Here is a 23,927-nt window from a genome sequence, read left to right as displayed (position 1 = left end):
AAGGTTTCAACAATAACGAATAAAAGTCGTCATTGAAATCGATTAAACATGTATCACCAAATCTATTCTTGCATTGAAAAAATTACATACATCATTTATGTATAACTCTTTTTCATGCCTTTTGTTCTTCAACTACTAATATGTAAAGACACTTGTGAATCATATTCCCATAAAAATAGGATTCACATATATAAAATGAATCAAGCTCATTTGCCTTCAAAAGTTCCATCCTTTTGAAGTTGGTATATATGTTTCATATTTATATTGTCATGATGATTATGACATAGATAAGTTTGAATCAAATATCATTTGATTAATTAGGTTTAATGATTAGAACCATCAATTTCATGAAAGCTTATAGATTGACTTCATAATTAACATTACAAGAAAATATTCTTTAACATAAAATACATTGTTTCAAAACATGAATTTGAACATCGATTAAACAATATGTAAGTCTAGACTATTCGTAAATTACAATGGTTACATGTCCCTATAAGAATAGGTACAAAAATATATTGTTTGAGTAAAGAATATAACCTCACTTGTTGTATCTTTTGCACGAAGTATCATTCGTTTGTAATCAGTTGATCATTTCCTCCAATCATATGCAAATAATATAAATTATTAGTGTCAACTAAAGTATAACATGCTAAAGTGAATGATGGAAAAATAAATAGTTCTATCATATATATTTGAAGTCTTGTCCAATTCAGACTTCTTCAGCTCAATGAGATTAGAGAAGCAATTTATCTTTCAATGTCCAGTTTATTCCACAATAGAAATAACATCAATCATTTATATCCTTTCTTGATTTAGGGGTTCATGCTATATATCCCTTAACTAAACTATAAGTCTATTTGAGTAGACAATCTCCTAGACTTCCTTTTATTCAATGCTTGAACAAACTTGAAGCACTTTCTAGTGTTATGATTGAATATCTACTTTACTTGATGATACATGTGACAACCCGAAATTCTATTCCGTACAAACAATATCACTTCAATAAAGGTCAGAACAATTGCAGTAAGTTTTCAGACTTTTTAGTATAAGTTTGAGTAATTCAGGTTTTACACTTAAAGAGATATCAGGAGAGAGGATGCACTAAGGTTTTGTGCAACTCTGTTATTTCTTGAATAAAAGTATTTTCTGCCAAAAATCCCAGGACTATATATATGATTCTTAACCAAATTATTTCATTAGTTACATTTCCAACTAGAGAAAAGCCATTTGCTCTCTCACGAATCTTCAGGTTTCATAACAAAACAACTAGATTCGGGAGTTTACCGCCCAAGAACACCTTGGGGAGTAAACTCTTAAAATGATGCCTAGTCCTTCCCCCGTGATATGGAACCACCTTAGACTTGTATGTAGGTGAATTTAAGACTAGAAACCATCCATGAACACCAAGATTTAGGTGGTCATGGCCCAAGAAGTTCTTGGACCGTGAACTCCAAAATCAAGGCCCAAAGAGTGCTTTAATCACTCCTAAAGCCTAGGGCAATTACCTTGATTTGATACTAGCTAATTTAAGGACTTTAAATCATCAAAGACCCATCCCAAAGAGAGATTACGGCCGTAATCTCTTATGAAAATGGTCTTTGGGCCGTGAACATCAAAAGGGGGTACCAAAGTGTGCCTAAGGCTTTCATTACCCTTAGATAATTGTCTAAAACATATCCTAGATGAGTATGGGACTTGAAAACACAAAAACACCCCTTTTCATATGAGTTTACGGCAGTAAACTCAAAAGGAAATGGCCTTGGGGCCGTCAACTCCTCAAAAGAGTGTATTAGTGCCCTATACTGTGACAACCTGAAATTTCCATTTTGTACGAACATTATCAATTCAATAGAAGCTAGACCAGTTACAGTGAATTTCTGACTTTTCCGAGAAAGTTTGAGTATTTCAGGGTTTACATTTAAGGAGATATCAGGAGAGTGGATGCACTAGGGTTTTGTGCAACACTGTTATTCCAACGCTCTGTTACATTAGAAATCATTTCATGAATAAAAATATTTTCTGCCAAAAATATCTCAGGACTATAAATAGAATTATGAACCAAATTCATTCATTATTCGCATTTCCAACTAGAGAAAAGCCATTTTCTCTGTCACGGATCTTCAGGTTTTTGTCCCAAATCGTGAGTACAATTCTCTAGTTGTTTTATAATGCTTATTATATGCTTAATAACATATATTACATAACAAATCTGTGAGATTCGGGAGTTTACCGCCCAAGAACGTTCTTGGAGAGTAAACTCCAAAAATGAGGCTTAAATGCTACCTAGTCCCATTTCCTTGTTAGGTAACTAGCTTAGGCTTGTATGTATGTATATTTGAGACTAGAAAACAATCAAAAACACCAATCTTTGGGTGTTCACGGCCCAAGAACTTCTTGGACCGTGAACTCCAAATTCAAGGGCGAAAAGGTGCCCTAATTACTCCTAACGCCTTGGACTTTAACCCCCATTTGATCCAAACTAATTTGTGGACTTTAAAACATCAAAGACACCTTCAAAAGGGAGTTTACAGCCCTATTATTGTGCTTGGGCCGTGAACATAAATCAAGGGCACAAAAGTGTGCCTAGGACCTTCATTAGCTTAAAACAATTACCTAGAACATATCTTATGTGAGTATGGGACTTGAAAGCACAAAAATACCCATCTCATGAGAGTTTATGGTTGTAAACTCCAAAAGAAATGGTATTTGGGCCGAAAACTCCTAAAAGGAGTGTATTAATGCCCTAAACTACCCAAAGGATTAAACCACCACGTAAGACTTATTCTAGAATTCAAATAACACTTCAAAACACCAAGTACCACCAAGTTGGGAGTTCACGGCCGTAAACTCAAGGGTTTACGACCGTAAACTCCTTGTGTGGAGTTTATTGAGTGGTAAACACATATATAAGGCCCTTTGGAACTTTAAATCCCTTTAGCCTTGTCCCACAACAACCTAGAAGCAACCCTTAGGACTTATAACACTTATATAAAGTGTTTACATGTTGTAGAGTGTCCCAACTAATTTTATTAGTTATTATTTGGCTAATTAGTTATATATATGCTCATTATATGATAACTAGGCTCGTGCATGTGAACAAGTCTCCGTTTCCCACCTAGTACAGTATCCGACACTTCAATCCAATCCACTCACTACAAGTGAGTTCATACCCCTTTAATTAACCTTTGAAATACTTTTAAATGTTTTAAATGCTTTTATGGGGGGAAGGGGGAATACAAGTTGAATATTTATAGTTATTACATCAATCACATGTTATTAAAAACTATAAAACCAATGATTTTAATACTGTTAACACTGTTTATCAAACTATTTTACTTCAAATTGTTTTACAAACTCTTTTACGTATCAAATACTTTTACTTAAACTTTGTTACACTTATTATAAATTTCATGCCGGTATATGTATAGTTATATAAGTAATGTTTAAAAGACTTAGGAAGGCTATCTACCTTGTTTCCTTTTCCTCGATTTGGATGTGGAATGATAGGATATCGGGTACTCGTCCGAAGGTCGTTTAAATATTGATTATTTATCATGTGTACATATATAGACATAAAACTGCTTCCACATTCATGCGTACTAGTTACATCATTAATAGGCTACCATCGGGGTAGCACATAATCATACTTATACTATTGCTAGATCAATGAGTCAGTTCATTCATGAGTCAATACTTATTACTATGAGAACGTATACATTACATTACTATGAGAATATACACGACTATACTAGATAGAGAACATATACAACTATACTAGAGAAAGAACATATACAACTATACTAGAGAGAGAACATATACAACTATACTAGACAGAGAACATATACAACTATACTAGTGAAAGAGCATATACAACTATACTAGAGAAAGAACATATACAACTATACTAGAACAGTTCATTACATTACATATACAAGAATACATTAATTATTGTGATATGAATCGGAGCATGACTTAAATGTCATGGCCCGAGTTGTAGCCAGAATCTCTTGAAGGGAGAGCTTGAGTTTGCATACATATATCTATACTGGTTTGACTATCCTACACCTTGCTGCTAGCTACAGCCGGACCTGCAGGTCTGTGGGTGCCAAACGTCATTCCGTTTTACGACCATTCGTATGTCGTTGTTACCAGTCAATAATATGGTACAATTAGTCACATGATACCTTAATATAAATCCGGTTTAAGGTAGTTAGTACAGCAGTAGTTCCTATAATACAACACTACAGTACTACAATAATTTACCCATTACATATATTTAGTGATTATGTCACTTAAACATTAATGTACAAACTATATTTTGTTAATGATAGTTACACTTGGGAAATTACACACTTTTACAACAAACAAACATAAAAAACAGTTAAGCCTTGGTAGAAGGCTACTTTAATAGAAAATATAGGTTTTTCTGAGAGATACAAACACTTACAAACATTTACATACATTTTTACAAACTTACACTTGAGACATATTCAAACGATTTGATAATAAACACCGACACTAAAATACTTATGAACTCACCGGCTTAATGCTGATAAACTCTTTCAAAATAACTTGTATTCTCAGGTCGACAATAGACAGGTACCGAGGCCAGCTTTTGAGAAGATGGAGCGCATCCAAGACTCATCTTATTATTTTGATTTACATTATTTTTGGTGTCTATAACTGTTCAGAACACGCTTGTATTAAAATTATATATTTAATGCAATGGATGATGTTGTTTGCTTGTTTACTTTTACTGTGTTGTGACACTTTACATGACGTCCTCCGCCCCAGAACGTTTCTGCCGTTCTTGGTTTTGGGATGTGACATAAACCCTTCCAAGAATTAATCCACCAAGTAAGAATGCTTCTAGGAATCATTTAGAACTTCAAAACACAAAAGGACATTAAGCCTAGGAGTTCATGGCCGTAAACTCAAGGGTTTACGACCGTAAACCCCTTGTGTGAAGTTTATTGGAGAGTAAACTCATATATGGAGTCCTTAGGAACACTAAACTCACTAGCCGGGTCCTACAACAATTTAGATGATGTCCTTAAGGCTAATAACACTTATGTAAAGTGTTTAGCATGTTCTAGGAGGTCTAAACAATTTCAATCAATACTTTAAATCTAATTGGGTACACATATGTGTGATTATATGTTAACTAGGATCATAGCGTGTGTTCAAGACTTCACTTGACACCTAGCAATCCTACATCTTCAGTACATCCGTACCACTCACTACAGGTGAGTTCATACCCCTTGATCAATGGTTTAAATGTTTTTAAATGCTTTTATGGGGTGGGAATACAAGTCAAATACTTATAGTTATTACCTCAATCACATGTGATTAATAACTACAAAACCAGTGATTTTCCTTATTGTTCAAATTGTTTATCAAACTGTTTTGCTTCAAACTGTTTTACAAGTTCTTATACTTATCAAATACATTTACTTAAACTTTGTTTTACTTATTATCAATTTCATGTCTAGGTATGTACAGTTATATAAGCAATGTTTAAAAGGCTTAGGAAGGCCTGCCCGCCCTATTTCCTTTTCACGCTTGAGATGTGGTCTGGTGGGATATCGAGTACTCTTCCGAAGGCCGATTAAATATTAGTTATATATCATGTGTACATATACAGTCATAAAGGTCCTTCCAGTTCATTTGGTACCCTTGGGTAGCAAGGGTATACTTCCATGTTCATACGTATCAGTTACATCACTAGTAAGTTACCATAGGGGTAGCACAGGAGGATACTATTACTATTACTAGAACAATGAAACATACAATGAGTCAATTCATTCATGAGTCAGTACGAGTAATACATACAGTACATTACTATACATGCTAGATAGAGAGAACATACATTACAGCTAGCACACGCAAAACATTTCAGTACCCACAGGCTAGACAGAGAATGATTACACTTTCAGTTAGCACGTTCATTACGTATATATTCATGCAGTTATGTGATCCATTGAGCGGGTCATGGCACTTCCTGCCACGACCGCTCTTGTATCCCGAATCTCCTTAATTGGGGAGCGTCTGAGTTTGCGTATAGATATATACTAGATTGACTATCCTACACCTTGCTGCTCGCTACAGTGGGACTTGCAAGTCTACGGGTGCCAAATGTCATTTCTTACGGCGTCTTACATCGTCGTTTTACTAGAGTCGGTAGCAGGATACAGGTCGATCACATGTTATTTGGAACACCTTTTGCGTTAAGGTAGTTAGTACCACGGTAGTCACTTATTACAAATACTATGGTACGATAATATTTTTCCTTCTTACATTCACTTCGTGAGTATTCAAACGATGCACGGTAATGTAGAAACTATATTTTTGGTTAATGATAGTCATTTGGGAAAACACATACTCCAACAAGAGACATACGCACAGACACTAGATACCTTGGTAGAAGGCTACAGTTAGTAGGAAACATAGGGTTTTCTAAGAGAGTTCAAACATTATACAAAACATTGTACAAAACATCTTACAGAAACATTTTACAAACGTTTTCATACAAAGTCAGACATTAATATACTTATGATCTCACCAACTTTAAGCTGATACTCGCTTTCAGAATAACTTGTACTCTGAGGTCACCACTAGACAGGTACAAGTGCCAGGCTTTTGAGAAGATGGAGTTCGTTCAAGACTCATCTGTTATTTTGTTATGTATATTTTTGGTGTCTATATGTTTTACAGAACACACATGTATGAAATTATACTATTAATGCAATGGATGATGTTGTTGCTTGTTTACTATTATTCATTGTTTGTGATACTGTACATGACGTCCTCCGCCCTAGAATGTTTCTGCCATTCATGGTTTTGGGGTGTGACAATACATCTGTTATGTTTCATAATTATCTAAGACTTTCTACAAGTCAAGGTTAATTACTGCAGTATGATGTGAGACACATCAACCTCATCATAATAATACTTCCATCAAAGTATCATGATTAGACAGAAAGGCTTGTAGAGGTGATTAAGGTATGGGATCTTTAAGTATATATAATTTTTATTTATCCTTAAGGTGGAAACTTAAGATATTATACCAATTATAGAAATTATAATCATCAAATTTCATTGTCTCTTGAAACTCAACAAGAGAGAGGTTTTGCAGGGCTAAAGACTATTAACAGTTATTAGCAGAATTTAACAATGTTTCATGTAGTATTGTAAATATTTTTTCTTTAAAAATTAATAGCTTTTATTGTTTCTCAAAACACTAATTTATTAAGGTCAAGGATCCAAGTAACTAAACAAGTAAATGGTTAGGTGATCTTTATCCCATAAACATAATCAAACTTGGTAGATAGCGATTACCAATTTCATATGATACGTAACTCCTAGATTATGGGATCCTAAACAACTATTGCTGCACTTCGCATGTTTATCCCATCTATGCCTTGGACCTCTCATGCTTAGGTGACCTTTATCACACAATATTCCGATCAAGTCATCCTACTTGAAACAACTTCCAATATTGTAACTAACCAGTGACAAGGTAATCCTTTAGAACCAAAAACTACCAAATTACCCTAAACACCATAAGACAATCCTATTGACCAAATGACTCTATGACACTAACATCATACAAATGATAACGAGTGTTCTTCAAAAGGATGGAAATGACTTTCATTTTTAGAAAATGTTTTATATATTTTTTACAATTATAGTTTATAAAAACATTGTCTCATTAATATTACATACATCCAACAATTCATGTAACATTCTATAAAATTCGTATCACTTGTTATGAGGTTCGTTATTTACCAAATAAATCTTCATTTTATTTTCCATTTGCCACGATCAACTATAAACTAAATTTGGTATTATAAAGTTTAGTCGTACATCGGTTTTAAGAACCGATAATAGTCTAAATAATTAAAACTTCATTTTATATTTAAGACTTGGAGTTCTAGATGCGTTATAAAATCACTATTTGAAATCTCATTTTAACAATCAAAAACTTATGACTTCATGAATTTATAGAATAAACTCATTTTATTATATAAACTCAATTTTATGCATCTTATGATAAAAGTCATACTTTGATAAACCTAAACATGGATGATGATACTTATGTTTTAAATCTCATTTGGTATGCATAAAACATAATATCAACATGTTGTGTTATGTTTTAAACACCAATATCATATATAATGGTTTGACGCAAAAAAAATCACTACTTTTCATATTTGTCGTTATAGCGTTATAAACCGATTTTAGTCTTTTGAATAAAAATCTTATTTATTATAAAAACATGGAGTTTATATAATGTTTAAACAACTTTTAATACATTTTCAAATATTTTCAAGTTGGCTATTTATAAGTTTTACAATAAAACAATTTTCTACGAAAATCGATTTTTAACCTGTAACCGGTAAAATCGTTTTTTATAAATACTCATTTATAAACATCTTATGATACCTTTTAAATTTTTTACTCAAACTCCAAGTGATATTATCTTATGTTAAAATGTTGTTTGACATGTAAAACTCATTTTCATACACAAAACATAACATACAACAATATAAAATTAAACATTACATGTATGCATTATAATGTGTATAAACCGAGCCATCTCTAGTAATAATTTTTGTTTGTCATCACAAGAATTATTAAGTTTTTGCTGCAGGACTAAGAAACACTTCAAAAGGTATTCAAGCTCCCATTTGTCAAGTCAAGTCTTGCTTGCAAGAGGACTTCAAATCTTCATGTTGTGAAACTTACATCACATAAACCATTATGACTATAATTAAGCCCAAAACTGAAAGTATTAGCTTACAGTTGGGATTATGGTCTTAAATGATTAAGGCATCTTCAAGGATGTCATTTCTTCATCGTGTTGCATTTAAAAAGAAAGACAGCTAGTCTAACTAATTTATTACAACACATCAACAAATGAAAAAAATACATATTTATCTATTACATCTAAGATACACATATCAAATATTATAACAAACAACTCTGTGTTTTTTCTAATCCAACGTTTATATAACCAAAATGCATGAAAATTGTTATATATAAAAATAAACAATTTTAACCAAGAAGTTGCCAAAGAAGACAAATATTGATTTTTCTTAACCAAAATAAATTCATGCTTGTTTTCGAAAAACCAAAGATTATCAATTACAAAAAATTATTCTAGCATATAAAAGATGGCTCTGATATCATTGGCGGGTTTTGATACAAAATATAAGTTTGTTTTTTACAAAAACAATAACGGAAGACTTAAAAATAACAAGTTTATTTTTAGTTTATAGCCATACCAAACCATCAAGGATCCGTTTATAGAGGTTAGAATGAAATAAAAAACAAGTTGAAACATCCCAAAAAGATTAGCAAATTTAATCGTTTCAAAAAACCCATTCAGTAACGAAAGTGTTTACAAAAAAATTGTTTCCCAAAACAAGATTTAAAATCAGAGTCTCCCAAGATCTAATTTGTTATAAAACCAAGGATGCATATGGTCATGCCTTCGCCTTGTCACGAATCAACTGAAGAACCTAAAACCATAAACAAAACTGTATGAATAATGTTTAGTGAGTTCCCCTAAAGTAGCAACACACAACAAATAATACATGAAAAACACCATCGGGTTGGAATACCCCAGGCCCTCAACCATCGGGTTGGAATGCCAACATACTACGGGTCCAGTCAACCATCGAGTTGGAATGCCAACATACTATGGGTCCACTTAACCATCAGGTTGGAATGCCCCAGTCCCTTAACCATCGGGTTGGAATGCCAACATACTACAGGTCCAGTCAACCATGAGGTTGAAATACCCTAGGTCCTCAACCATCTGGTTGGAATGCCAACATACTTCGGGTCTAGTCAACCATCGGTTAGTAATACCCCACGTCCTCAACAATCGGGTTGGAATACCAACATACTATGGGTTCAGTCAACCATGGGGTTGGATACCCCAGGCCCTCAACCATCGGGTTGGAATGCCCCGGCCTGTTGGCTTATGCACCGAGCAGTGAAGCCTCAACCATTGATCAAACATGTGCACATATACAAGAAAATCATATGACAGTCTACAGTCAGACAAACAGATCTACAGATCACTAAACATAGCCACATGCTATCTACCAGGATAGCGATCTAACAGATCATAACAACATAGCAACATCATATCTACCAAGATACCGATCTGACTGATCATAACAGCATGGAAAAATGCATAACAGGATATCAATCAAATGTGTCGGCATTGGTGCCTTCGAACCTCAAGTATAGTGAGGACAACTCACCTCAATCCGCTAATATACAAATGACTGCTTGCGCCGCTGAACTGGATAACCTTACGCTAACTAAAAAGTAAATCCCAATTAATAATTATGCCACAATCCATTAACCGTGGTCTCAACTCATAATTCATGGCTCCTAGGGTAAAAGACCAATTTATCCTTTCCTTAATGGCCCTAACCCAAACATAGCCCAAGGCCCACTATTGGCCCAACAACACAACTGAGGCCCAAGTCAAACCTAAGGCCCACTCAAGGTCATGAGGCCCATCCAGAGCCCAAACAGATAATTCATAGCCCAAAGTAACAAGGCCAAACCCCAAAACAAGTCCATGACCAAAAGCCCTCTGATGAACCGAGCGTGCTGTGTTCCCGAGATGAACGCACAACGTTCCCAACCATTGACCAAAAACCAAAAATCACACCAAACGTCTTAATAACTTAATTCCAATGTCCAAATCCTCTAAATACCTTCATATCTATGACTTAATCCATAAAGGCGAAGGCTTTAAACCTTTGCGTGGCTCAAAAGGTTCAATCATGATTTCAAGCACTAAAACTTCACTATGAGACCAATAACTCAAGCATGGGAGAACTTAATGCATCAGGACTAAAATTTTACTTCAAATTCAACTCTAAAAAGTGAAGATATACAATCCTAGGCTCTTGGAGTGACTCAAACTCACAAAGAGCCTCAAAAGACCATAACATGCGTAATTCGAGCCCTAACTTAGATCTTATGATGTAGAAGTATCTAGATGAGAACTTTGTACCTTTAGTAGCTTGCAATTGTGACGAAGAATCTAGATCTAGAATTTCAACTCAGAACAAGGCTTGATTACCAAGTTTCTTCTTTTTCAAGGTACAAAACATAACAACTCAAGACCCAAGTAGATCCATATGAGAAAACCAGCAAGGTTGAAACTTTACACCTCCCGAGGCTAGATCTATCTGAATAAAGCTTGGATCCAAAAGCTCCAAGCGAATCAATGATTCTTAAAGAAGCCCCTTCTTCCTTCTCAAGCACCAAAAAAAAACACTTAAACTACTACCAAGCTCAAGAATCATTTTTAAAACCTTTACCTTGAAAAGCATTTTTTTAAATCTTTTTTTTCCTTAGTTAGAGACTGGACTCACATGAGTGTTCCTCTAATTCAATCAAGCCAAGGCCTTGATACCAACTTGAAACATCCCAAAATTTTCAACAAATTTAAACTTTTCAAAACAACCCATTCATTAACAAAAGTGTTTACAAAAACATTGTTTCCAAAACATCATTTAAAATCAGAGTCTCTCAAGATCCCATCTATTGTAAAACCAAGGATGTGTATGGTCAGGCCTTCACATTGTCACGAATCAACTGAAGAACCTAAAACCATAAACAAAACTATAAGCACAACACTTAGTGAGTTCCCCCAAAGTACCAACACACAACAAATAACACATCACAAACAACATACTATGGGTCCAATCAACCATCATGTTGGAATACCCCAGGCCCCCAGCCATCGAGTTGGAATGCCAACATACTACTAGTCTAGTCAACCATCGGGATGCAATACCCCAAGCCCTGAACCATTCGGTTGGAATGCCAACATAATATGGGTCCAGTCAACCATTGGGATGGAATATCCCAGGCCCTCAACCATTGGGTTGGAATGACAACATACTATGGATCCTGTCAACCATCAGGTTGGATTACCCAGACCCTCAACAAACGGGTTGTGATATCCCAGGCCCTCAACCATCAGGTTGGAATACCCAAGCTTGTTGGTTTACGCACTGAGCAGTGAAGCCTCAACCACCAACCAAACATGTGCATATATACGAGATAATCATATGACAGTCTACAACCAGACAAACAGATCTACAGATCACTAAACATAGCAACAACCTATCTACTAGCATACCGATCTAACAGATGATAACAACATAGCAACATCCTATCTACCAGGATACCGATCTAAAAATTATAACAATATAGCAACATGTATAATAGGATATCAATCCAATAGGCTGGCATTGGTGCCTTCGACTCGCCAGTAGAGCGAGGACAACTCACCTCAATCCGCTGATACACAAATTATTGGGTGCGTCGCTGAACCAGATAAACTTGCACCAACTAACAACAGGTAAATCCCAATTAATAATTATTTTAAAATCCATTAACCATGGTCTCAACTCATAAGTCTCGAATCGTAGGGTAAAAGACCATTTTACCTTTCCTTAATGGGCCCAACCTAAACTTGGCCCAAGGCCCACTAATGATCCAACGACACAACACGCGTCCCAAACCAAAGCTAAGGCCAACTCAAGGTCCTGAGGCCCATCCAGAGCCCAAACAGATAATTCATAGCCGAAAGAAACAAGCCCAAATCCCAAAACTAGTCCATGACCAAAAGCCCTCTAATGAACCGAGTGCAATATGTTCCCGACCATTGATAAAAATTCACACCAAATATCTTAATACCCTAAGTCCTATTTCCAAATCTTCTAAATAGCTTCATATAAGTGACTTAATCCATAAAGGTGAACGCTTTAAGCCTTTACATGGATCAAAAATGTCCAATCATGATTTCAAGCACTCAAACTTCACCTATATACCATAACATGCATAGTTCAAGCCCTAACTTCGACTTATGATGTGGTAGTATCAAGATGAGAACTTTGTACCTTTAGTTTCTTGCAATTTTGATGAAGAATCTGGATCTAGAAATTCAACTCTAACTAAGGCTTGATTACTAATTTTCTTCTTCTTCAAGGTACAAAACATAACAACCCAATACTCAAATAGATCCATATGAGAGAACCATCAAGGTTGAAACTTTACACCTCTCGAGGCTAGATCTATCTGAATAAAGCTTGGATCCAAAAGCTCCAAGCCAATCAATGATTCTTCAAGAAGATCCTTATTCCTCCTCAAGCACCAAAAACACACTTAAAATACTATGAAGCTCAACAATCACTCAAATGGAGGCTAGGGTTTTGTTATTAGGGTTAGAGAAGATGGAGGCTGAAGAATGGAAGACATGTGGGTCCGTATGATGCTTATAAAGGGGCCAAACCCTAAAAACGAAGTTTTGAAGCTGCCTAGTGTTCTGAAGTTGGCCCGCAACCAATTTCCTTTTCAAACGCCATGTGTACCCACCTGGTACACTATGCGTACCCGTTTTGGCCGAAAACCCCTCTAACTTCAAATGGTCATATCTTTTGCATCCCTTATCCATTTTCGACATTCTTTACATCCACTAAAAGGTAACGAGAAGCCCTACACTTATATCAACCAAATTAAAATCTAAATTTCATAAAAGGCCCGAACAAATGCGTTTACCAATACTCTTGGGCTCCAAAACACTAACCGAATACCCGGTTCGTCCAAATTACATCATCCACCACCAAATGACACCAACCCTCATTCTTCAAGGGTTCTAAGTTTGCTAATACCCACTCCTTGATCACCTCCCCGCAGGGGAATGATTTGAAATAGGGCGTTACACAAGAAAAGTGTGTTTTTGAATGACAACCTTTCAAGCCTTTGAACCCACTTGTTTTTGGGGTGTTGATGCAGATAGAAAAATTAAAAAGTATGATTTTCTTTAAAAGAATCCACTATCAAGTTTAAGGCACTTGGAATTCTAGTTCCTTCTTGTATCCTTGAGTGTCTTAAGCCTTTAAATGATTAAATCAAATAAGCACTAAAAGAGACAACTGAAAAAGGATTCTAAACCACCAAACTAACTTCAAAATAGAGAACTTTCGGCCATGAGGTTCTTTTTGAGAGAAATTATGCAAGACTAAAAGAACTAGCTCCAAACTAATGTTCAAGGCTTCCTTTCATACTCCCATGCAAGACATACATTTACATTAAAACAATATAAAGAAACTCTAGCCTTTTAAGAAGGATGGGGGGACAACGTATGTAGGTTTAACAAGTAACCTCCATGCCTTAAAAAAAACGTCCATACCTATAAAGAAAATAAAGAATCTTTAAATTTTATAAAATCTAAGTTTATAGAATATAAATCTTGTCTTTAGGTAAAAGACAACAGAATCCAACTAGTCCAAAAAGGTTGTGCATGACTTATTAATTCATACCATATTAAATAACTAGTTATATTATTTTATAATTATTAATTTTCACAAAACAATAATTATTACCTAATTGAATACAATAAATGATATTATTTATTAATAATCATATTAATAATAAATATACAAAATGTGGCAACTTAATAAATGTGTGACCCTATAGGATTATATATTATTAGCAATATCGCTTCATAATGATTTTTAGGCATATAGATTCAACAACTTGTAGCAATTAATGCATGTTATAGACTAAAAAGTACTCTATCACTAATATGCATCTCATATTAGTCTTTTACTTTGAAATAGTCAGCACATCAGAGTTCATCACCTCGGACATGCTCGACTTCGGATTGTTTAAGGATCACTTTTCATGTTCTAACAAGCTCCCCTAAGTGACCTTAGCAATAATGCAACTCATCACTGAGCTTCTTTAAACACAAACAAGTAAGCACTCTGGAGCTAGCTTCTAAGTTTGATGTACCGTTGGTGATGCTCAATAAATTTCCTCTTGATGTGCTCGGAATAATCACTCTTGGAAGCATATGAGATGAACTTCTAAAGAATCTTGGTAGGAATGAGATGTTTCTCAAGCACTCTAAAAAATTCCTTTTGATTAGTCTTCTTTTTGATGTCTACATAACCAAGTTCTAGTTCTTCAATTGGACCTTCTGCTAAGATTTGATCTTTAGGTAGTTCGGTAGTGATTTTTGCCAAAAAAAAAATTCCATTCCAAAAGGATGAGATAACTCCACAATGGATATGTAGAAATTAACGATGTAGTCCACTAGATTCAATGAAGGAAGTCTACATCAATGATGGTGATGGTAGATTCCTTGTTCCGAGATATGAAGTATTTGTACAAAGGACAGTCAAGATCGAACCTGCCTTGGACCATTCTACCTTGACCAACTATATTGGTAATCCTCTTCTAAGACCACACTTCCTTTTGAGGTCGTGCGTTAGTAGAAGAGAAGGGTCTTAATCTCTCATGCTTAGTTCAGATAATGATTTGAGGATCATCAGATGGTTGTAGGGGTGCAACCATGATGTAATCGTGCCCATGTAGAGAGATTGGTAGGTCAAGTTGATTAGCATCTTGAGTTGGAAGATCGAAGTACATAAAGGGAACGAGGTTTATATCAAGAAGAATCTCTTCTCAGAAGAGAGGAAAAATGCTCTGCATTAAATTTGGATTACATTTAAGTGCTTGAATCCGAATTCTTTCTTCCAGTGCTTGTTGTAATTGCTCAGCATTCGGTTTGGATTATATTTGTAACAACGCAAATTTTCAAACCAATTTTTCATTTTAAAAATAAAGTATTTCCATACAAAACAAGGCATAAATAATTCAAGTGTTATGTCAAATACAAATTGTCTAAATCCCAAGATCATAAAAAAAACATCCTTCAGTGTGTACTGATCACGTCGGCGCCTTCCCACGGTCCTCGCTAGTACCTGAAACACATACATATCAACTGTAAGCATAAATGCTTAGTGAGTTCCCCAATATACAACTTACGTGCATACGCCTTTCCAGGCCCTGACCTTCCGGTCCTCAACACAACGCCTTCCGGCCCATAACATAATCGCCTTCCGGCCCATCACCTATTGCCTTCCGGCCCACATAACATACATAGCACATATAACAAATAACTTACCACATATATCATACATATCACATATCATATCTGACTTTCCGGTCCCACAGTCAAACCCTTCCGGGTACAGTATAGTGAGAAGACTCACCTCGTGAATGCTGAAAGCTAGCAAATCCTGAAATCACTCGTGCACAATCCGTCGAGCTACAACCTCCCTATAACATCACATATCTCTCATTAACACTTATATCTTCTAAGTGTGACTATCCCTAAGAAGTCAGACTTAGGTCAACTCTGGTCAACGGTCAACTCGACCGGACTCGGCGAGTGCCATGGCGACTCGGCGAGTCTAGACGTCCTCCAATTCTCTGAGATTCCCTTTCTACTCGTCGAGTATCCTCCTTGACCCGACGAGTTACTCCTAGAAGAATTGCGGGGCCACCCCGACTCAACTCGCCGAGTCTGAAGAACAACTCGACGAGTCCCAGTTAATCTTCGAGCTACTCGCCGAGTCTGTTCATCGGACTCGGCGAGTCCATGCCATGCAGCCGCTCAAACTGCATCCTAAGGTCAGAACCGCTCCGACCATTCCTAGGTCTGGCCTTCCTAGGCTGATCCATCACGTAAAGTCCTCATTTCAGTGCTCATGATACACCTTATGATTCATACTTTACATTTTGACCTAAGGCATAAGGATTCCAATCCAAAACCTTCATCAATTCCCGAAATGCACAGACATGGGACATTCTGGACCTCCAAAGGTCCCAATACAGGGTTACATTCGTTTAGGGGACTAGGGTAACATTCAATCTATTCACAAAAAGGGTTCCATAAACCCTAATTCTATAATCACATCAAAATAGCAGAGTATACTCGAATTCTTACCTGGACGATGTATTCTCTGTGTCCCCAATCCTCAGAATGTGACTCCCTTGCTGTTCCTTTAGCCAATCCCTTCTCTTCCTTGCACAACAATTCTTCTATAATCTACAATGGCCTATAATCCTTGCTCCAGATGCACACAATCGATCTACGGTTCTTCTCAGAAGGCTAAAGTGAACAATGACGGCTAATAAGTCCCTTTTATACGTCCCAAACCTGAACGGTTAGGGTTTTCGCTAAACAGCGTAGACTCGCCGAGTCCATATCTGGACGCGTCGAGTCCAGTCGCGAACCCGCGACCAAGTCTGCGATCCTACTCGGCGAGTCTAGGCTCCAACTCCCCGAGTCCCCTCTTAAATCACCTCAAAAACATAATTTTAACAATACCTGAGATTCCGGGCTGTTACAATTCTCCCCCACTAGGATTAGACTTCGCCCTCGAAGTCTCACTCTGAAAATAGTTCCGGATGCTGCTCCCGCATCTCACGTTCCGGCTCCCAAGTCATTTCCGATCCCTTCCGGTGTTGCCACTGAACCAACACCAGAGGTACCTCCTTGTTCCTCAGAACCTTGATCTTCCGATCCCTGATGGCTACTGGTCTCTCAGCATAATTCAGGCTCGCATCTACCTGAATATCCTCTAATGGAACCACTGCCGACTCATCGGCTATGCACTTCCTCAATTGCGACACATGAAAGGTGTCGTGGATCTGTCCCAACTCCGCTGGCAACTCCAACCGATAGGCTACCCGGCCTATCCTTGCAACCACCCGAAATGGCCCAATATACCGGGGCCCCAACTTGCCTCTCTTCCTGAATCGAATCACTCCTTTCCAAGGAGAGACCTTCAGGAGAACGAAGTCGCCGACTTGAAACTCAAGCTCGGAACGGTGCCTGTCTGCATAACTCCTCTGTCGGCTCTGGGCGGTCAATAATCTCTGTCTAACTTGCTGAATCTGCTCAGTCGTCTGAAGTACGATCTCTGTGCTGCCCATCACTCTTTGTCCCACCTCTCCCCAGCAAATGGGGGTCTGACACCTCCTACCATACAACAGCTCAAAAGGTGGCATACCAATGCTCGAATGATGGCTGTTGTTGTAGGAAAACTCTGCCAAGGGTAAATACGCATCCCAGCTACCCCCGAAGTCTAACACACACGCTCGAAGCATGTCCTCCAGCGTCTAAATCGTCCGGTCGCTCTGACCGTCTGTCTGGGGATGGTATACGGTACTAAAATGCAATTTAGTACCCATCTCCTCATGGAATTTCTTCCAGAACCTGGAAGTGAAGCATACATCACGGTCTGAAACAATCGAGATCGGCACCCCATGCCGAGACACCACTTCTGTCACATATATCTCCGCCAACTTCTCCGCTGAAGAACTCTCGCTGATGGCAAGGAAGTGTGCACTCTTCGTCAATCTATCCACAATCACCCAAATTGCATCAACTCCCCTGGCAGTCCTCGGCAATTTGGTGATGAAATCCATAGTGATCTGTTCCCGCGTCCTAAACGCTGTCTTCTGGACGTCCTCATCCCGCACTCTCACCTGATGGTACCCTGACCTCAGATCGAACTTGGAAAACCAAGATGCTCCCTACAACTGATCGAATAAGTCATCGATCCTCGGTAACGGATAACGGTTCTTGACCGTCAACTTGTTCAACTCCCGGTAATCAATGCACATCCGGTGTGAACCATCCTTCTTCTTGACGAACAGAATAGGTGCTCCCCACGGCGAACTGCTCGGCCGAATGAATCCCTTCCCCAGCAACTCCTAAAGCTGTGAGGACAACTCTTGCATCTCTGGAGGTGCAAGACGATAGGGCACCTTAGCAATAGGCGCGGCCCCCGGAACCAGGTCGATACCAAACTCTACTTGTCTCACAGGAGGTACTCCCGGCAGCTCCTCGGGGAAAACATCTGGAAACTCACGCATCACTGGGACCTCCTCCACTGACTTCGGTCTCTCGGAAACCTCCCGCGTATCCATCACATATGCCACAAAACCCTTACAGCCCTGCTGTAGACACTGCCTCGCCCTAGCGGCCGAACAAAAAGCTGATCCCGAACGGGTACCCTCGCCGTACACCGAAAGGACTCCCCCACTATGGTCTCGTATAGTCACCAGCTGACGCTCACAGTCGATGACAGCGCCGAATCGGCTCAACCAGTCCATGCCCACGATGACACAGACGTTACCCATCGCAATAGGAATCAGGTCAATCGGGAACTCAACCCCAAAAATCTCTAGCACGCATCCCCGAAGAACCTCCGTGGCATAAATCACTTTCTCGTCAGCTATAGAAACTCTCAAAGGTCGACTCAACGACTCACGACTAACGCTGATATGCTGACTAAAGGCTAAAGATACAAAGGACCTACTCGCACCCGAGTCAAATAACACTAAGGCAGGCACAGAGTTCACAAGGAAAGTACCTACGCATATAATAACATAAGCATAACATCTCGACATTAAAAATAAATACATGAATTACAGCATACCTGCCACAACATCGGGCGCAGCGCGGACCTCCTCCGCAGTCAGCTGAAAGGCTCTCCCACGAGCCCTCGGGGCCTCGACCTTCACCGGTCGAGTCTCAGTAGTCCTGGCAGTAGGTGCAGATCCCTGACGAAGCTGAGGGCACTCGGCCTTCCGATGGCCGGTCTGGTTGCAATGAAAGCAAACCATAAACCCCTTGGGGCACTCCCTAGCAATGTGCCCCTCCTTGCCGCACTTGTAGCAAGCACCAGCTCGACACGCCCCATCGTGACCCTTGCCGCACTTTCCGCAAGTGCGGCCCTTCGGACCTCCCGTCCTCGAATCGGCGGACTTGGTCCGCTTGGCTGCCGGCTGAGACTGAGCCGGCCGCCGGTCCACCTGCTGAGTCTCGGCCTCCTCCCTGGCCTGGGTCTCCAACTCGATCTCACGCTTCCTGGCATTCGCCTGAAGCTCAGTAAAAGTATGATAGGTGGAGTTCGACAAAAACTCCCGGATATCCCTCCTCAAAACACCCAAGTACCGGCTCATCCGAGCCTGCTCTGTGGACACCAGCTCGGGGCAGAACATCGCCCTCACATGAAACTTCCGCGTGATCACCGCAACAGAATCAGTACCCTGCTTGAGGGTTAAGAACTCCTGAACCAATCGTTCCCTCTCCACCGGGGGAACGTACTCGTCCCTGAACATAGCAGTAAACCCCTCCCATGTCACTGCTGTAATCTCTGCCAAAGTGAAGTTCGCCGTCACGAACTTCCACCAGTCCTTCGCTCTCAGACGGAGCTGGTTCAAAGCGAACCGTACCCTCAGGTGCTCCGGGCATGAACAAGTGTAGAAGCACCCCTCTATATCCGCGATCCACCTCATCGCAGCAATCGGATCCTGCATCCCATCGAACTCAGGTGGCTTCGTGTTGCTGAACTCCCGGAACAGCAACGAGTCACCCCCCTGTGGCCTGGCAGTGGCCACAGCTGCGGTAGCTGCAGCGGCTGCAGCTTCAGTCAATGCGGCGTACCGCTCCCCGAACGTCTCCATCAGGGTGGTCTTAATAGACCCAAACATCTCCGGGATCTCGGCCCGGATCGCCGCAGCTACCTCCTCGTGAATCATCTGACGAATCTCCTCGTCACTCACACCGCTCGAACTCGCTCCGTGGCGTGGTCTAACCATGATGTCTCTGAAATACAACATAAAACTATCAGAGACCCCATCGAGTATAATCGCACTCGATAACGCAACCCTACTCAGTCTCCGATATCCAGGGATTCTTACTTGGGTCTCCCACTGACCCGGTATCTTCGGTAGTACGGGCCCAATACTACCGACCACACCGCATCAGCATTCATCCCAAATCTTCCTCCCCAAACCCCGGATAGTGAGTACTCTACTTCTGTTATGCACTATCTACCCGCACACTAGCAAAGCATCTCATATCGGCAAACTCCCTTAGACTAAGGCATCACAAATCAGGCCACTCTAGTCCTATCATGAATACCTAGTCTTCTAGCATGCATAACAATTCATATCATATAATATTGTAAGGTATTTTGGGGATCTTTACCGTTCGGGCGCTGACTGATCGTACACACTGCTTCTTTCTTGCTTACTATAAAACCATTTACAAAAGTTTATGCCTTTATTTAAAAAAATTTCCTCAAATCCTCGGTTTGAGTTCAGTTACTCCTGAAGGTGCACCCGAATCCCTCAAACCAAGGCTCTGATACCAATTGTAACAACGCAAATTTTCAAACCAATTTTTCATTTTAAAAATAAAGTATTTCCATACAAAACAAGGCATAAATAATTCAAGTGTTATGTCAAATACAAGTTGTCTAAATCCCAAGATCATAAAAAAAAAACATCCTTCAGTGTGTACTGATCACGCCGGCGCCTTCCCACGGTCATCGCTAGTACCTGAAACACATACATATCAACTATAAGCATAAATGCTTAGTGAGTTCCCCAACATACAACTTACGTGCATACGCCTTTCCAGGCCCTGACCTTCCGGTCCTCAACACAACGCCTTCCGGCCCATAACATAATCGCCTTCCGGCCCATCACCTATTGCCTTCCGGCCCACATAACATACATAGCACATATAACAAATAACTTACCACATATATCATACATATCACATATCATATCTGACCTTCCGGTCCCACAGTCAAACCCTTCCGGGTACAGTATAGTGAGAAGACTCACCTCGTGAATGCTGAAAGCTAGCAAATCCTGAAATCACTCGTGCACAATCCGTCGAGCTACAACCTCCCTATAACATCACATATCTCTCATTAACACTTATATCTTCTAAGTGTGACTATCCCTAAGAAGTCAGACTTAGGTCAACTCTGGTCAACGGTCAACTCGACCGGACTCGGCGAGTGCCATGGCGACTCGGCGAGTCTAGACGTCCTCCAATTCTCTGAGATTCCCTTTCTACTCGTCGAGTATCCTCCTTGACCCGACGAGTTACTCCTAGAAGAATCGCGGGGCCACCCCGACTCAACTCGCCGAGTCTGAAGAACAACTCGACGAGTCCCAGTTAATCTTCGAGCTACTCGCCGAGTCTGTTCATCGGACTCGGCGAGTCCATGCCATGCAGCCGCTCAAACTGCATCCTAAGGTTAGAACCGCTCCGACCATTCCTAGGTCTGGCCTTCCTAGGCTGATCCATCACGTAAAGTCCTCATTTCAGTGCTCATGATACACCTTATGATTCATACTTTACATTTTGACCTAAGGCATAAGGATTCCAATCCAAAACCTTCATCAATTCCCGAAATGCACAGACATGGGACATTCTGGACCTCCAAAGGTCCCAATACAGGGTTACATTCGTTTAGGGGACTAGGGTAACATTCAATCTATTCACAAAAAGGGTTCCATAAACCCTAATTCCATAATCACATCAAAATAGCAGAGTATACTCGAATTCTTACCTGGACGATGTATTCTCTGTGTCCCCAATCCTCAGAATGTGACTCCCTTGCTGTTCCTTTAGCCAATCCCTTCTCTTCCTTGCACAACAATTCTTCTATAATCTACAATGGCCTATAATCCTTGCTCCAGATGCACACAATCGATCTAGGGTTCTTCTCAGAAGGCTAAAGTGAACAATGACGGCTAATAAGTCCCTTTTATACGTCCCAAACCTGAATGGTTAGGGTTTTCGCTAAACAGCGTAGACTCGCCGAGTCCATATCTGGACGCGTCGAGTCCAGTCGCGAACCCGCGACCAAGTCTGCGATCCTACTCGGCGAGTCTAGGCTCCAACTCCCCGAGTCCCCTCTTAAATCACCTCAAAAACATAATTTTAACAATACCTGAGATTCCGGGCTGTTACAATTCTCCCCCACTAGGATTAGACTTCGCCCTCGAAGTCTCACTCTGAAAATAGTTCCGGATGCTGCTCCCGCATCTCACGTTCCGGCTCCCAAGTCATTTCCGATCCCTTCCGGTGTTGCCACTGAACCAACACCAGAGGTACCTCCTTGTTCCTCAGAACCTTGATCTTCCGATCCCTGATGGCTACTGGTCTCTCAGCATAATTCAGGCTCGCATCTACCTAAATATCCTCTAATGGAACCACTGCCGACTCATCGGCTATGCACTTCCTCAATTGCGACACATGAAAGGTGTCGTGGATCTGTCCCAACTCCGCTGGCAACTCCAACCGATAGGCTACCCGGCCTATCCTTGTAATCACCCGAAATAGCCCAATATACCGGGGCCCCAACTTGCCTCTCTTCCTGAATCGAATCACTCCTTTCCAAGGAGAGACCTTCAGGAGAACGAAGTCGCCGACTTGAAACTCAAGCTCGGATCGGTGCCTGTCTGCATAACTCCTCTGTCGGCTCTGGGCGGTCAATAATCTCTGTCTAACTTGCTGAATCTGCTCTGTCGTCTGAAGTACGATCTCTGTGCTGCCCATCACTCTTTGTCCCACCTCTCCCCAGCAAATGGGGGTCCGACACCTCCTACCATACAACAGCTCAAAAGGTGGCATACCAATGCTCGAATGATGGCTGTTGTTGTAGGAAAACTCTGCCAAGGGTAAATACGCATCCCAGCTACCCCCGAAGTCTAACACACACGCTCGAAGCATGTCCTCCAGCGTCTAAATCGTCCGGTCGCTCTGACCGTCTGTCTGGGGATGGTATGCGGTACTAAAATGCAATTTAGTACCCAGATCCTCATGGAATTTCTTCCAGAACCTGGAAGTGAAGCGTACATCACGGTCTGAAACAATCGAGATCGGCACCCCATGCCGAGACACCACTTCTCTCACATATATCTCCGCTAACTTCTCCGCTGAAGAACTCTCGCTGATGGCAAGGAAGTGTGCACTCTTCGTCAATCTATCCACAATCACCCAAATTGCATCAACTCCCCTGGCAGTCCTCGGCAATTTGGTGATGAAATCCATAGTGATCTGTTCCCACTTCCACTCAGGAATCTCCAATGGATGTAACTTGCCATGCGGCCTCTGGTGCTCGGCCTTAACCCTGCGGCAGGTCAAGCATCTCTCAGCGAACCATGCGACGTCCCTCTTCATACAGGGCCACCAATACTCTTTTCTC

This window comes from Lactuca serriola, chromosome 6 (assembly GCF_051521515.1).
Source record: "Lactuca serriola cultivar US96UC23 chromosome 6, Lser_US96UC23_V15, whole genome shotgun sequence".
Taxonomy (NCBI): domain Eukaryota; kingdom Viridiplantae; phylum Streptophyta; class Magnoliopsida; order Asterales; family Asteraceae; genus Lactuca; species Lactuca serriola.
This window is presented reverse-complemented; position numbering follows the sequence as displayed.